The sequence below is a fragment of the Stenella coeruleoalba genome (genome assembly GCF_951394435.1).
Source record: "Stenella coeruleoalba genome assembly, chromosome: 18".
NCBI classification, from domain to species: Eukaryota; Metazoa; Chordata; class Mammalia; order Artiodactyla; family Delphinidae; genus Stenella; species Stenella coeruleoalba.
Genome location: NC_137164.1, coordinates 44,928,363 through 44,942,218, shown reverse-complemented (window position 1 = coordinate 44,942,218; position 13,856 = coordinate 44,928,363). Strand labels below are relative to the sequence as shown.

The 13,856-nt window shown below is 34.3% G+C and overlaps 1 protein-coding gene across 4 annotated transcripts in view; it reads left to right on the top strand.

Annotated features, from left to right (window-relative positions):
• DACH1 (dachshund family transcription factor 1) overlaps window positions 1-13,856 on the top strand; it is a gene marked incomplete at both ends in the record, with an annotated part of 412,420 nt that overhangs the window by 139,767 nt on the left and 258,797 nt on the right. The window lies entirely within an intron of this gene.

Below are 13,856 nucleotides of genomic sequence, written 5' to 3'. Positions count from 1 at the left end.
TTACATATTATTTAATGTAAAAACATTAAAAAGTATAAATGAGAAATAAATCTAAGAGATGGAGTTATACTTGAGCATGGACTAATAGAAATAAAATTTTGTAATACTTGACCCTTTGTTTCTTACAAACTAAGTGCCAGAGATAGAGGCATGGTGTGTGTGTGTGTGTGTGTGTGTGTGTGTGTGTGTGTGTGTGTGCGCGCGCGCGCATGTGCGCGTGCGTGTGCACACGATTACATACTCAGGTCCTTGCAGTATCTGAGAGACTGTATTTTCATTTCTGGTCATCACCTTAGCGAACTAATCAATGAGGCATGAACTGCTATCTGCAGTGAAAGAAATGAAAAATAAACCAGAGATAATCCCTCAGTTAAAAGGTTATTCTGTGTGATAAAAGCTATTTTGTTAATTTATTTACTTACTGGTACAGTGAGATAAAGTGAAAGTACAATTAGGGAATTCTCGTTGAAAGGATTTTAAAGGGCAATGATGACTTAATATTTTGTATTATTTGATTGACACTTAAGAGTATTTTTAAACTAAAAGTTTTTGTAGCACATAAAATTCTAAATTGTCTTGCTTTAGTTTATTGTGTATTTTAAATTTCATACATAATTACATAATATAGTTGATTATTCAATAAAAATAATCCTTAGATGAATCATAACATTTAATATTAGATCCCTTAATTTAATGAAGGATGGTTATTTTTCAGAAAGGTGGTTCCTGTATTTTAATGTATCCTGGTAATTTAATGTATAGTGTATAATTTTTTGAAATATTAATTTATTTCTTCTCCAGGTGATTTATCCCACAAACATAACTTTATTTTTCAGTTAGTTGCCAGACTGTGTTGAATTCTGGAGAAATATAAATAAGTAGAAGATAGTTATTGCATTTAAAGGCTTCATGTGCCTAGACAGAAATGATACATAAATTATTATACTGACTTGGTAAGTATTATGGATGTGGGTGGAAGCTGGTGAGCCACATGTACATGGGAGATTAGGGAAGGAATTGATGTAAACTGGCTCAGGGTTTCTCCCATGGACAATTGATGGAAAGGGCATTTTAGGCAGAAGGATTAGCATCTCCAAAGCAAGGACATATGAAAGTAATTAGGTACCAACTACAGACTGAGGGTGGGAAAGTTTTGAGAAATTACACTGGAAAGAAATTGAGATGTTAGATTTTAAAGTTAAAGGGTCTGGTATGCTATGATAAGAAATCTGGTGAGCTGTGGAAGATTTGCAGAATGCACTGAAGGTGCTGGAATGTTTTTTCTGTATAGATCACTTAGGTCAGTACACCACAGGGACACAAGGGAAAGGACTTGAGATAAGGCAGGAGCCATGTGAATGAAGAAAAGGGTGAATTAAGAAATATCATAGGTAGAATCAATAGAATCTGGTGACCATCGAATTGAGAAGTAGAAATTACACTAAAGGAGATAGAGGAATTGGGATCACCCCTGTGTCTGGCTTTGGAAATTGGATACATTATGGTTTATTAACAGATATATGGAATACAATAGGTAATGTGATGCAGGTTCAGGGTGAAAGATAAAAAGTTTACTTTTGCCATTGAATTTGAAGTGCTTGTGACATTTCAGATGTCCAGTACACAAATGGAAAGACAGCTTTGGAACTCAAGAGAAAAGGGATTCCATATATATGTGTTAGCATACGGTATTTGTTTTTCTCTTTCTGACTTACTTCACTCTGTATGACAGACTCTAGGTCCATCCACCTCACTTAAAACCTTTTGCACAGCAAAGGAAACCATAAACAAGACGAAAAGACCACCCTCAGAATGGGAGAAAATATTTGCAAATGAATCAACTGACAAAGGATTAATCTCCAAAATTTACAAGCAGCTCGTGCAGCTCAGTATCAAAAAAACAAACAACCCAATCCAAACATGAGTAGACCTAAATAGACATTTCTCCAAAGAAGATATACAGATTGCCAACAAACACATGAAAGCATGCTCAGCATCACTAATCATTAGAGAAATTCAGATCAAAACTACAATGAGGTTATCACCTCACACCAGTCAGAATGGCCATCATCAAAAAATCTACAAACAATAAATGCTGGAGAGGGTGTGAAGAAAAGGGAACCCTCTTGCACTGTTGGTGGGAATGTAAATTGATACAGCTACTATGGAAAACAGTATGGAAGTTCCTTAAAAAACTAAAGCTAGAACTACCATACGACCGAGCAATCCCACTCCTGGGCCTATACCCTGAGAAAACCATAATTCAAAAAGAGTCACATGCCACAATGTTCATCACAGCTCTATTTACAATAGCCAGGACATGGAAGCAACCTAAGTGTCCATCGACAGATGAATGGATAAAGAAGATGTGGCACATATATATGGAATCTAAAAAAAAAAAAAAAACGTTCTGAAGAACCTAGGGGCAGGACAGGAATAAAGACATGGATGTAGAGAATGGACCTGAGGACACAGGGATGGGGAAGGGTAAGCTGGGACAAAGTGAGAGAGTGGCATGGACATATATACACTATCAAATGTAAAATAGATAGCTAGTGGGAAGCAGCCGCATTGCACAGGGAGATCAGCTTGGTGCTTTGTGACCACCTAGAGGGGCGGGATAGGGAGGGTGGGAGGGAGACGCAAGAGGAAGGGGTTATGGGGATATATGTATACGTATAGCTGATTCACTTTGTTGTACAGCAGAAAGTAACACAACATTGTAAAGCAATTATACTCCAATAAAGATGTTAAAAAAAAACGGGAGAAAAGGGAAACATCATTTCTAATTTTTTAGAAGTTTGTTTTAATCATTGATGAATTAGACATCAATTTCATTTTTAAGCTGATCTAGAAATTATTGTGGGGTATAAAACTTTTCCATCTGAGAACTAGAATTTTGGTTACTTTCTCAGAAACAAGGGCCAAAGAAAGTTAATATTTAGAGCCCACTAATTCTCCTACTAGACTGAAAGTTACCTTTTTACTTACCTAGTCTATTTGAGTTCCTTTCCTCACTGGAAAATACTCTTCATTTATATAACCCATATTCACTGATAGGTATTGACAGCTATTAAAATTCCTGTTTAATGTCTTTACTCAGTGAAATCAGGCAGGGAAGGAGGAAGAACAGTAACATTAAAATAGAAATGGGATGAAGATAATGGCACAAATTGGGAAACTACATTTTTAGATTGGAAAAATGTACCCTTGGAAATCAGAGAATACACTGAGTTAGCTTTTTCCTGTACTTTCACTGTTCACATTCTCCTTATTAGGCACTTTATGATAGTATTACCTTCTTTGACCATTTTATTTCAGATTTTAAAATTTTATCTGCCATGGCATCGCTTGAAGTTGTTAGGGAAGGGAAGATGTGGCTTCCAAAAGTTTAAGTGACTTGCCAAGGTCACACATCTAATAAGTGACAGCTTCCTTCTTCTGATCCATGGCCAAGTGACCTATTGTCACTATTATTCAGAGGCACCATGTTATGATGGGGTAAGCATAGGCTTTGAAATGAGAGATACATGGGTCTGACACAAAAATCTGAAATTCATGAGTCATGCTGTTGGACCAGTCAGCTTCAATTTCTTCATCTGAGAAGTAGAGATAATATCTGCCTTCTAGGACAGTTGGAATTTAAGTGAGATGAGATACCTTAGTCACCCCGGTACATAGTAGGTGTCCTGCCTATGTTAGCTTTCCTTCTTCATCAGTCAATTCAGTCTTAACTCCTTATGTTCTCAAACTGGGAGAAAAGAGGAGCAGTGAACCCACTATCAATATCTTAAAAGTTAGGTCAGTTGTTAGGCCAGGAGTCCCCTTGCTTATTTCATTTTTTCACTCCACGGTCTTTCCATCCTTTCTATTTTACGGTACACTTTTAAAATTTTAATCTCCCTTATTGGTGTCCTATATATTTGTTGCAAATATTGATGACAGGCTTCTTAAAAACCAATCTAGAATTAAACCTGATATTATTCGTATTACTATAAGGGGAGTTGGGTGGAAATATTAAACCTGTATTTTCATAAGGAATCATATATATTTAATAAATTGCAGCACATCTCTTATTGTCTGTATTTAGTCTGGCAGTCTCTACAATGTGTGTTACTATATGTAAACACATATACCTACACAACTGAATCTTGACTAATAATTGACTTACTTGAACCAGTTAAAGTATGAAAAAATTGCTATTTTAAACCTTGTTTTACTTTTCAAAATGCTATTATTCTGGGAAGTTGCATTTTAAGGACAGCTGTTTTTACAGTGCCTAATGCCCTGGATTTTCTGGAGTTGTCCCTATTTCTTCATTCAGTTAACATTTTTTGAACTCCTCTTATATGTTGGGCACAATTCTGATTTCTTCTCATTGTTATGCTAAGACCTGTTGTTACTATAACCAAGATCTCATCCACATGATATACCACTAATATTGGACTCACTGAAACTGTTTCTATGAAAGTGTACATAAAGCCGATAGAGGATAATATTCCGGAGGAAATAATATAACTGAGCATCTATTTAAGCAATGCAGTTAGAATTTGAAAGTAATTAATAATAGTTAATTTGTGATATATATGCTATTTATTTTAAGCATCTCTAAGACAATTTGAAAGGGTGTCAAGTAATAATGGAATAACTTATTATATCATCCTTACTATAATATTAGTTTTGTAATATTGTAGTTGAACATTAGGAATTGAAAAAAGACTAAACCTAAATTACTTCCATAATGCTTATTTATGAATATTAGAAACTATATTTTTCTCTTTATTTGTTCCTGGATATAGTCCCTTTTTTAAAAAACTTTGTTATAAAAGTACAAATTTTTGAAAACTGGATTTAGAACAGAAATGCTAATACTCCTTTGACTAAAAGAGGTGAGAATGTTATTACTACAGTTTAATTCATTATTTATCATGCTGCAGTTACAGAAATAACATATCTCAATTAGTAAATTTAAATACCTTAATTGCCTATAGAAGTACATGAAAAAAATGTCTTAAGTGACATTACATTTTAAAACAGGTTACTACGAGAATTTAGTAACATGAATTAGTTAAATGTAAGATCATCTAAATCTATGATCATTTAAATCATCAGCTCATGAATAATCGATCTAGGAACTTTTATTTTTTGTGGGATTGGGCCTTATCTAGAAAAAAACTTTGGTATTGATATAATTATAAGACAACAATAATATGTTTCTGTAGTTTACCATTTATTCCATGTTTTATGCACGTTCAGACTATTGAATTAATCTCCGAAACAATAAAAAGACATTCTTTACTAGAAATAGCCTGCTTTGCCTTGGCTGTGTGGCAAAATGACATTAGGGAACATACATGGTTGTTGAACCTGATTGCTTTAGCAGCCCTCGGGTTGATAGTATCAGGTTCCAGCTTGCCCTGCTGGGTCAACGTGGACCCAGGCCTTTAAAGAGAAAAGTTCAGGGAAAGTTCACTTCTATTGTTTTACCATGGTTACAAAACAGAGAGGGGAAAAAAAAAAAGAAAAAGAAAAGAAATCTTGGGTTTGTGACCTGTTGCTGCCGTGAGTCCTTTTCTGTGTTCTTTCTGTTTTTGTCAATTAAATATTGCAACAGAGAAAATTAAAACTTAGAGGAATCTATAATGAATACAAGCCAAAATATACTCTGTTATCACTCATAGCTAACCCCCAGATATATTCAATGACTGTTGGTGTCATTGCATCAAGTGTTTAGATTAGTTTAATTTCATTTAAAGCATTATTTCAATTTTTCCTCAGTAAGAAGTTTAAAATTTGTAAGGTTATAGTAGGAAAGATTTGTTGATTTTAGAGGGCAAGGGGAATAACTTATTAAAAGTAATTTAACTTTGATTAAATTTGTTGAAATAAAGTGTTGTTTTAACTCGAAGAGGGAGATCATAATTTATTATTTTATTCTGGCTGTAAACTAAAGCAACATTTTCATTTAAAAGAATTTGTTTACCTTAAATGGTAAGGAGTTGTGATATGTAAGGGCCAGCATGACCTTGCTTGGAGCAAACTGAGTGTTTTTTGAATATAGGTAAAAATTCAAACAAATTCAAAATCCTAAGTTTAGGCTATATTTGCAAATTGTGGAAATTTTGTTCTAAAAATATTTACTAAGTGTTAGTTGTGAGGAAGGTCAATGCCATCTAGTTTACTACATATTTTGTTCTGTGAGCCTGTAAAATATTATGATTAAAGCAATACAGTTGGAGCAGTTATTTTATTTTAAAAATGATAATTTTAATGATACCCATATTGTAGGATGTTATCTGTATAACCCAGACAGAATCACGGCTTGATGATATTTCAATCTAATTTTTGTCCACATTTTATTTTTTACTATGAATTTATGTTTTTTAAAAAGTTTTCAAATGGAAGTTCTAATGAAAATGGCTTTTTTTCAGAAAGCAGATGATTTATTTAAGAATACATTTTCAAATTATTAAATATATATACATTTACATAGATAGATATTTCTTTAAGTAACAATAGTATGAGTCACTTTAGAATTTTTATAGTCATACTTTAAAATACTGTTTTACTTTTTATTTGTTGTGCATGGTAATGCTTAGTTTCCAGAGGTGAGAATTCAGAGAGGGAGGTACATATTAGAGAATTAAGATAACAGAGTAAGATGAATCTTTGTAACTTTTTAGAATGACACTATCTCTGTTATGTGCTCATTTGTTTATTGATCCTTTGCAGTTTTGATTAGCATAATTTATTTTCCTTGAAGTTATCTGTGCCAGACATAGAACTGAGCTTTTTCATGATCTAGATGGATAGTAGTGAAGGAAAAGGGAGAGATTTAAGTATCTATTTAAATTAATCACAATGTAGAAAGCACCAAAAACATTTCTTCTGTAAATTTTATCATATCATCTATATTATTCAAAAATAACATTTCTGCAACTCTTTGTATAAATGCCTGAACATACTTCCAGTAACACCCAGATATAACAAAATTTTAAATGGTCTCCATACTGCTTATTTTAGCATCTAAAAGATCGTTTTTAAAAAACTAATTCTGACTGTATTTAGAAATGATGATCTTAATCTGTGATCCACACATTTTCAATATGGTTTCTTCATATGTTAAAATTGGAAAATATTTAATTTCTAGCATATAGCATGTTTAACATTGCTGATTATCACTTCAGAATTAAAAAGACTGCTTGAATAACTATATCAGGCAGCTGGTTGCAAGTAACTTATGACTTTTGAATTCAGAGGTCATCTAGTCCTTCACCTACCGTCAGACAGTACTTACCTCAGCGAGTCAGGATAAATGGCTGCTCTCAGATGTTAAAAACCATCAAGAAAAGAGTCTACAGAGATTTTACCTGATAATCTATGCTAATGTTTAACTTCTCTAATGAGAGGAAGAAGTATTCTTTTCATATCTCATCTACGTACGTCCCTCCTGTTGCAGTTTAAGGGTTGATACTTTTTTTTAATGTTATTTTCCTGCTCTTTATTACTGTGTGTTCTGAATTTATTATTGGACAGATTTTTCCAGTGCATGAACTGTTAGAAATAAATCTCATGCATTTTCAAGAATCCAGCCTACTATATGACCTAAACATATAATGCTTAACTTCAGTGGCCTTGAAACCATGTTTTCTTGCTCTTTAGAACCACTTTCTTCATAAATAAAGAGATATAATTGTTTAATTTATCTAGAATAACAGTTTAGGGGAATTGCTTGATCCATTCCTGCTCCAGTGCAATGAATAACTGTAATACAAATTGGTTAAAAAACATTTAAGTTTTCTATAATTTACCCCAGAAGCCAACTTTAAAGTTTCTTTCAAAGAGAAATTCTCCAAAGACTCTCAAGACCCAATGCAATTTTTAAGTAAATTGTATGCTTTGCAGATATTCTGCTGGATTCATTTATTCTATTTTTTCATATAAGAATCTATATGAAGAGTCAGGAAAGGAAACGTTGGATGTTTTTAAAGTATTCTGTCATGTGTTTTACTACCTGACAACCTTAAATTGATATTTATTCAAAACCACTTTTTGTCTTTTTTAAAAATTCTATGTCTTTCAACTACGTGCAGTCCAAAAATTTAAACCCCTTAGTGTGGCTTAAAAGATACTTTTTTTTTTTTTTTTGCGGTACGCGGGCCTCTCACTGGTGTGGCCTCTCCCGTTGCGGAGCACAAGCCCCGGACGCGCAGGCTCAGCGGCCATGGCTCACGGGCCCAGCCGCTCCGCGGCATGTGGAATCCTCCTGGACCGGGGCACGAACCTGTGTCCCCTGCATCGGCAGGCGGACTCTCAACCACTGCGCCACCAGGGAAGCCCCTAAAAGATACTTTTTGATTAGCTCTTGTTTATTTTAATATCCTTTTTTTTCATAACACTCCCATCCCACTCATCAGATATAGCTTCATGCTTGCAGTCCAGATACAGGGCCCACAGAAATTCTAGCTCTCACTCATCTCTGGGACTTTCTGTGCTACTCTTCCAATCCCTTCCAATATTTCAATTTCCATGGCACTTTTTATTTGAAATTTGGCAAAAATGGGAGGTCCTTGAAATGGATTCCATAAAGCAAAATGCAAGTTTTTAAGAGAAAATCAATTAATTAATTTATCTACACAAAATTATTGCAAGTTCAAGGATTATAGTCCTGTTGAAGTCAAGGGTTGTCATTTTCTTTCTTTTCTATCCCCCTTTAGACACATATGGTCTTGGACTGTATTATATTATCACATTTAAATACTATGATCACATTTAAATGAAAGATTTTCGTGCAACTAAAGTGCCTGTTCAAATCTTTTGCTCATTTTCTACAATGGAATCTTTTCGTCTTCTTATTATTGAGTTGCAAGAATTCTTTCTATATCCTGAATCCAAGTTCTATATCAGATACGTATTTAGTAAATACATCTTTATAAATGTATTTGTAAATACATATAATTTTCTCCCTGCTAAAAAGAAATAGATAAAATATTTTATTACTCAAGGGCAAACTTTATATATTTTGGTGATCAATCAATATTAAAAAACAATATCCGTATAAGTAAAGTTTGGCTATGAATAAGTTTTAATCATTTAAAAAATATTCAAGTGGGGCTTCCCTGGTGGCGCACTGGTTGAGAGTCCGCCTGCCGATGCGGGGGGCGCGGGTTCGTGCCCCGGTCCGGGAGGATCCCACATGTCGCGGAGCGGCTGGGCCCATGAGCCATGGCCACTGAGCCTGCATGTCCGGAGCCTGTACTCTGCAACGGGAGAGCCACAACAGTGAGAGGCCCGCGTACCGCAAAAAAAAAAAAAAAAAAAAAAAAAATTCAAGAACCATTAGAAAAATGGTTCACAAGATAGCAATCGTAAGCAAAATTTTAAGATTATGTAGAAAAGAAGTTGACTAAAAAAATCCCAATACTTGAAAGACATTAGTTTGCTGATTTGAAGTCTTGCATAAGCGTTTTAGTCCAAAGTAAAATATTCAGTGTCTCTCTCCAGATCTGTATTTGGAAAAAGAGATTATATAGACTAAAGGGTCATTTTCGTAATTAATATGATCATACTCTTGTTTCACAGGAATACGTTGAGAAGTGAAAAACAATTAATAAATCAACTGTTTTGACTCCACTGCATCAAGCTCATTTTTTTTTTAAACACAATGACAATACTTCAACTGATGCCATTTACATTTCTTTTTTTTAATTAATTAATTTAATTTATTTATTTTTGGCTTTGTTGGGTATTCGTTGCTGCACGTGGACTTCTCATTGCAGTGGCTTCTCTTGTTGCAGAGCACTGGCTCTAGGTGCACGGGCTTCAGTAGTTGTGGCTCGCAGGCTCTAGAGCGCAGGCTCAGTAGCTGTGGCGCATAGACTTAGTTGCTCTGCCGCATATGGGATCTTCCCGGACCAGGGCTTGAACCCACATCCCCTGCATTGGCAGGCGTATTCTTAACCACTGTGCCACCAGGGAAGCCCCGTCAAGCTCATTTTAATATTAGTTTTTAATTTGACTTTATGGCATGTCAATTGATTGATTTGGTGTTATAGATAGAGGTATAGGAATAAACCATGCAGAAGAGATAGTTTGTATTTTGTATGCTTAATGAATCCTTGATCAGGATTTTGTTTCTGATGCTTCTTCGTTTCTGGTTTTAGTAGAAATCGCTAATCCCTTGCTATAAAGCTTTAGGGGGCCTCATTTATAGGTGATTAGTAACTTTTGAAAAAATAACTTATATTAGTCTCCAAGTATATTATCATTTTTTTCCATTTCAATGAGACTGGTGAAATTCTCTTATGTGCTCTCTTTCAAGATTAAAAGACAAATAGTAGGTTCTGTTTATAAAACACTATGTGCCCTTGAATATTTGTTTGCATACCCATCTCTTCTTCGCCACTTTCGTTGCCCTCTATAGCCTGTCATCATAGTTTATTTAAATTTCTTCATTATCTTCTAGCAAAGGTTCCACTTTCTAGTCTTTCTCCACAACTTCACATTTAGCACCAACTTACATTTCATTTCTTTGCTTCAAGTTGTCACTTTTCTATAAATCTAGCCTTCTAGCTAGGCCTTTAAGGCCCTTGGAAATCTGATTACAAATTATTCTTTTAACTTCATCTTGCTTAGATATAAGAGCCTCATTATTATTTCTAAGCAAATTTTATTTCATGACTGTTTTCTACATCTTTTCTCTGGAATTATTTGCCTCTCCTCACATCCTTTCCAGATTCCAATCCTTCCAGTGAATTCACCAAATCAAATATCAACTATTTTAGGAAATTTATAGTTACTCTGTCTCCTCAGTGTTCAATATCTGCCCTTGGCTGCAATACATACAGGCTCATACTCAAGGCTAGCCCAGTGCAAAGTGGAAATGTGGGACCCCTTATGATAAGAATTCAAAATGGTGACAGCAGAGCCTTAAATCCAGTGCAAGAATCTCTCTTAAGCACAGGCCCAGTCGCATGCTCTGTTGACACTTTCTCAAGAAGTGCTTCCATAGCGTACAGTTCACACCCTTACTGCCTATCACTTACCACATAATATTTGTGGCGTGTATGTGTCTGTCACCCCTAGAGCTTGTGATTTCCATGAAGAAACACACCATGTATTAATCTTCTCTGAAGTTCTATAACCTTATAAATGTCCTCACAGGAAGAAAAGGCTCACTAAACTGTATTGAATTCAATGTGAAGAAAACTGTGGAGAGAAAAGCATTCAAAGGTGTATTTCTCCAAGACTTACATATTAAATAATTTTGGGAAATAATAATCTCCCAAATATTTTTCAGAAAATAATTTTCAGAAATTAAAATGAAAATCATGGTTTATCAATAAGATCTTTAAGACAATTTCGATAATCAAAGCAAACCTTTAATACTGAAGCAGATTCATTGTAAATGTGAGAACTCAGTTTGAAATAGATTGCAAAGAATCATTTTAGAATATACAGTTTTAAGTTGATTCTAATATGAACATGGATGCATTTTAACATTATTCAACATTTTGTAGTACTTCAAGTAAGAATGCACATTTTATTCAGAAAAATAGAATAAAATTGTGTAGTGGAAGAAAATTACCATAAGCAAATAAAATTATTCTGAAAAAATATCTTGGCCAGTGAAATCATAAGGAAAACATCGTAGTTCATGTTTGTGAAGGAACTAATTTTATTTCTATATCAAATCAGCATGTTAAAAGCATGGAAGATGTCCAAGTAATCACATAACATGTTTTTGCTAAATTTCAGATACTAAAAAAAGAAATAGCAAGCAAATTGAGAAATTATGTCTCACTGTTTTGCTCATTTCAAATTTGAATATTTGCAAATATGCTATCTTGTTGGGATTTTAATTAAGGAGATGTTATTTTTAAAAATGCAGTTTTGTCATTTGTAATAAAAATACAAAATGCATATATTTTGTCCAATAGATTTCAATCAATATTAACTTCTTAAATTTAAGCAGAATTAATAATACATGTACAGCTAGTTTTTTGCCCCTTTCTATTTTCCTTATTCTTCATAAAATCTCAATGAAGATATATATAATAAAATGCCATTTAAAAATTCTGAAACGGGGCTTCCCTGGTGGCGCAGTGGTTGAGAGTCCGCCTGCCGATTCAGGGGACAAGGGTTCGTGCCCCGGTCCGGGAAGATCCCACATGCCGTGGAGCGGCTCGGCCCGTGAGACATGGCCGCTGAGCCTGCGTGTCCGGAGCCTGTGCTCCGCAACGGGAGAGGCCACAACAGTGAGAGGCCCGCGTACCGCAAAAAAATAAAATAAAAATAAATAAATAAATAAATAAGTAAAGAGCCATTTGATCTATGGATGGAAATGGCAGGTCTGATGGGAACTTAACAGCAGAAATAACTTTTTCTTCTGAAATAACTTTTTCTTCTAAGTCCTAGCTAATGATGGGATTGGAGAAGTTTCTTTAGTAGTTAACAAATTACCCATCCACCTATGCATTCATTTATAGGCTTGGGTTGTGTGAATTTGGTGAAGAATTCAAATTCATAGAAACAGTTTTTGAATAAATTCACTTTTAATGATGTTTAATAATGATTTTTTAAACGTTGTTTAAACCATTGTCTCCCATAAACTTTAGCCGCCCCTATCTACTCACTATAGGCAAATACTCATTTACAAATAGGATAGTTTCTTTAAATGAACCCCAGTGTCCCCGAATTGTAGCCAATAACATTCTGGTCACTAAATAGTGCTGTAGAACCAATCTTTTCTTTTTTTTCTGGACATGGACTTTATTCTTATTTCCAATGAGGATTCTTTAGATAAATAAAGGTCAAATCTCAACATAAAATACCATTACTAGAATAAAATCAAGTCCAGGACTTAGGCCAATTTACCTTGACAATAATAACTGGATACTTAGTAGCTATTTGATAGTTTTCAGTCCTGTCCTAGACCTGTCTTAATCACCATTATCTGCAAACATAATTGATCATTCTTTATATATGTGCTAGTAAATACAGGTTAGAGCTTTTTACCATACCACTATCATAAAAATACAACGATAAAATAATATTTTAATCAAAATTTATCAGATAATTTACTACATTGATTTTAGCAACAAGGAAGCATATTTGTAATAAATATATTTTAATTTTTATTAAAGCCTGTTTATTTCTACCCTTCCTTATTTGAAAAGCGATTAAATGCCACCATTAACTAGGTTAAAAGTGAGTTTTTATTACTTTGTTTTAAAGTCAGTAAAACATTTTGTCCTGTAATAACTTCATTTTAAGTCTCTATCCACCTCTTTCTCCTCATACTTGGACAGATTATTTTGGACCATTTGTCAGTAATCAAATTGCAATCTTTAGTCAGTCAAGGTTTATCAGTACATCCAAATCTTAACGTGTAGGCTCCACATAATTGGTACCATCATTCAAAATGCAACTTTTTCTCCTCTTCTCCCTTAAGAATGAACGAAGAATTAGCTGCGGGGAGCAGATTTGCTCTGATTAGGAGCCTGCTGTTATTCTTATGCAGATTCCTGACTCTACCCACAGGAGTCAAAGGCTTCGGGTCTCAGTATGTTTACTTCTGATGCATTATATCAGCAGTTGAACGGTGTCCTATATATGCTCTTAACATTTTAAGTAGTTATAACAAATAACTATCGTATTTATGATGCATCTTGCATAGTCAGTCTTAACTGCTGCAACAAGCAACACCAAAATCTCAGCGGCTTATGACAACAAACATTTATTTCTAGTTCACGATGGCATATGTAACATCTGCTCACATTCCCATGGCCATAGTAAGTCCTAGAGCCAAGACCAAAGTAAAAGGAGTGGAAAACCTTCTACACTGAAGAAGTGTA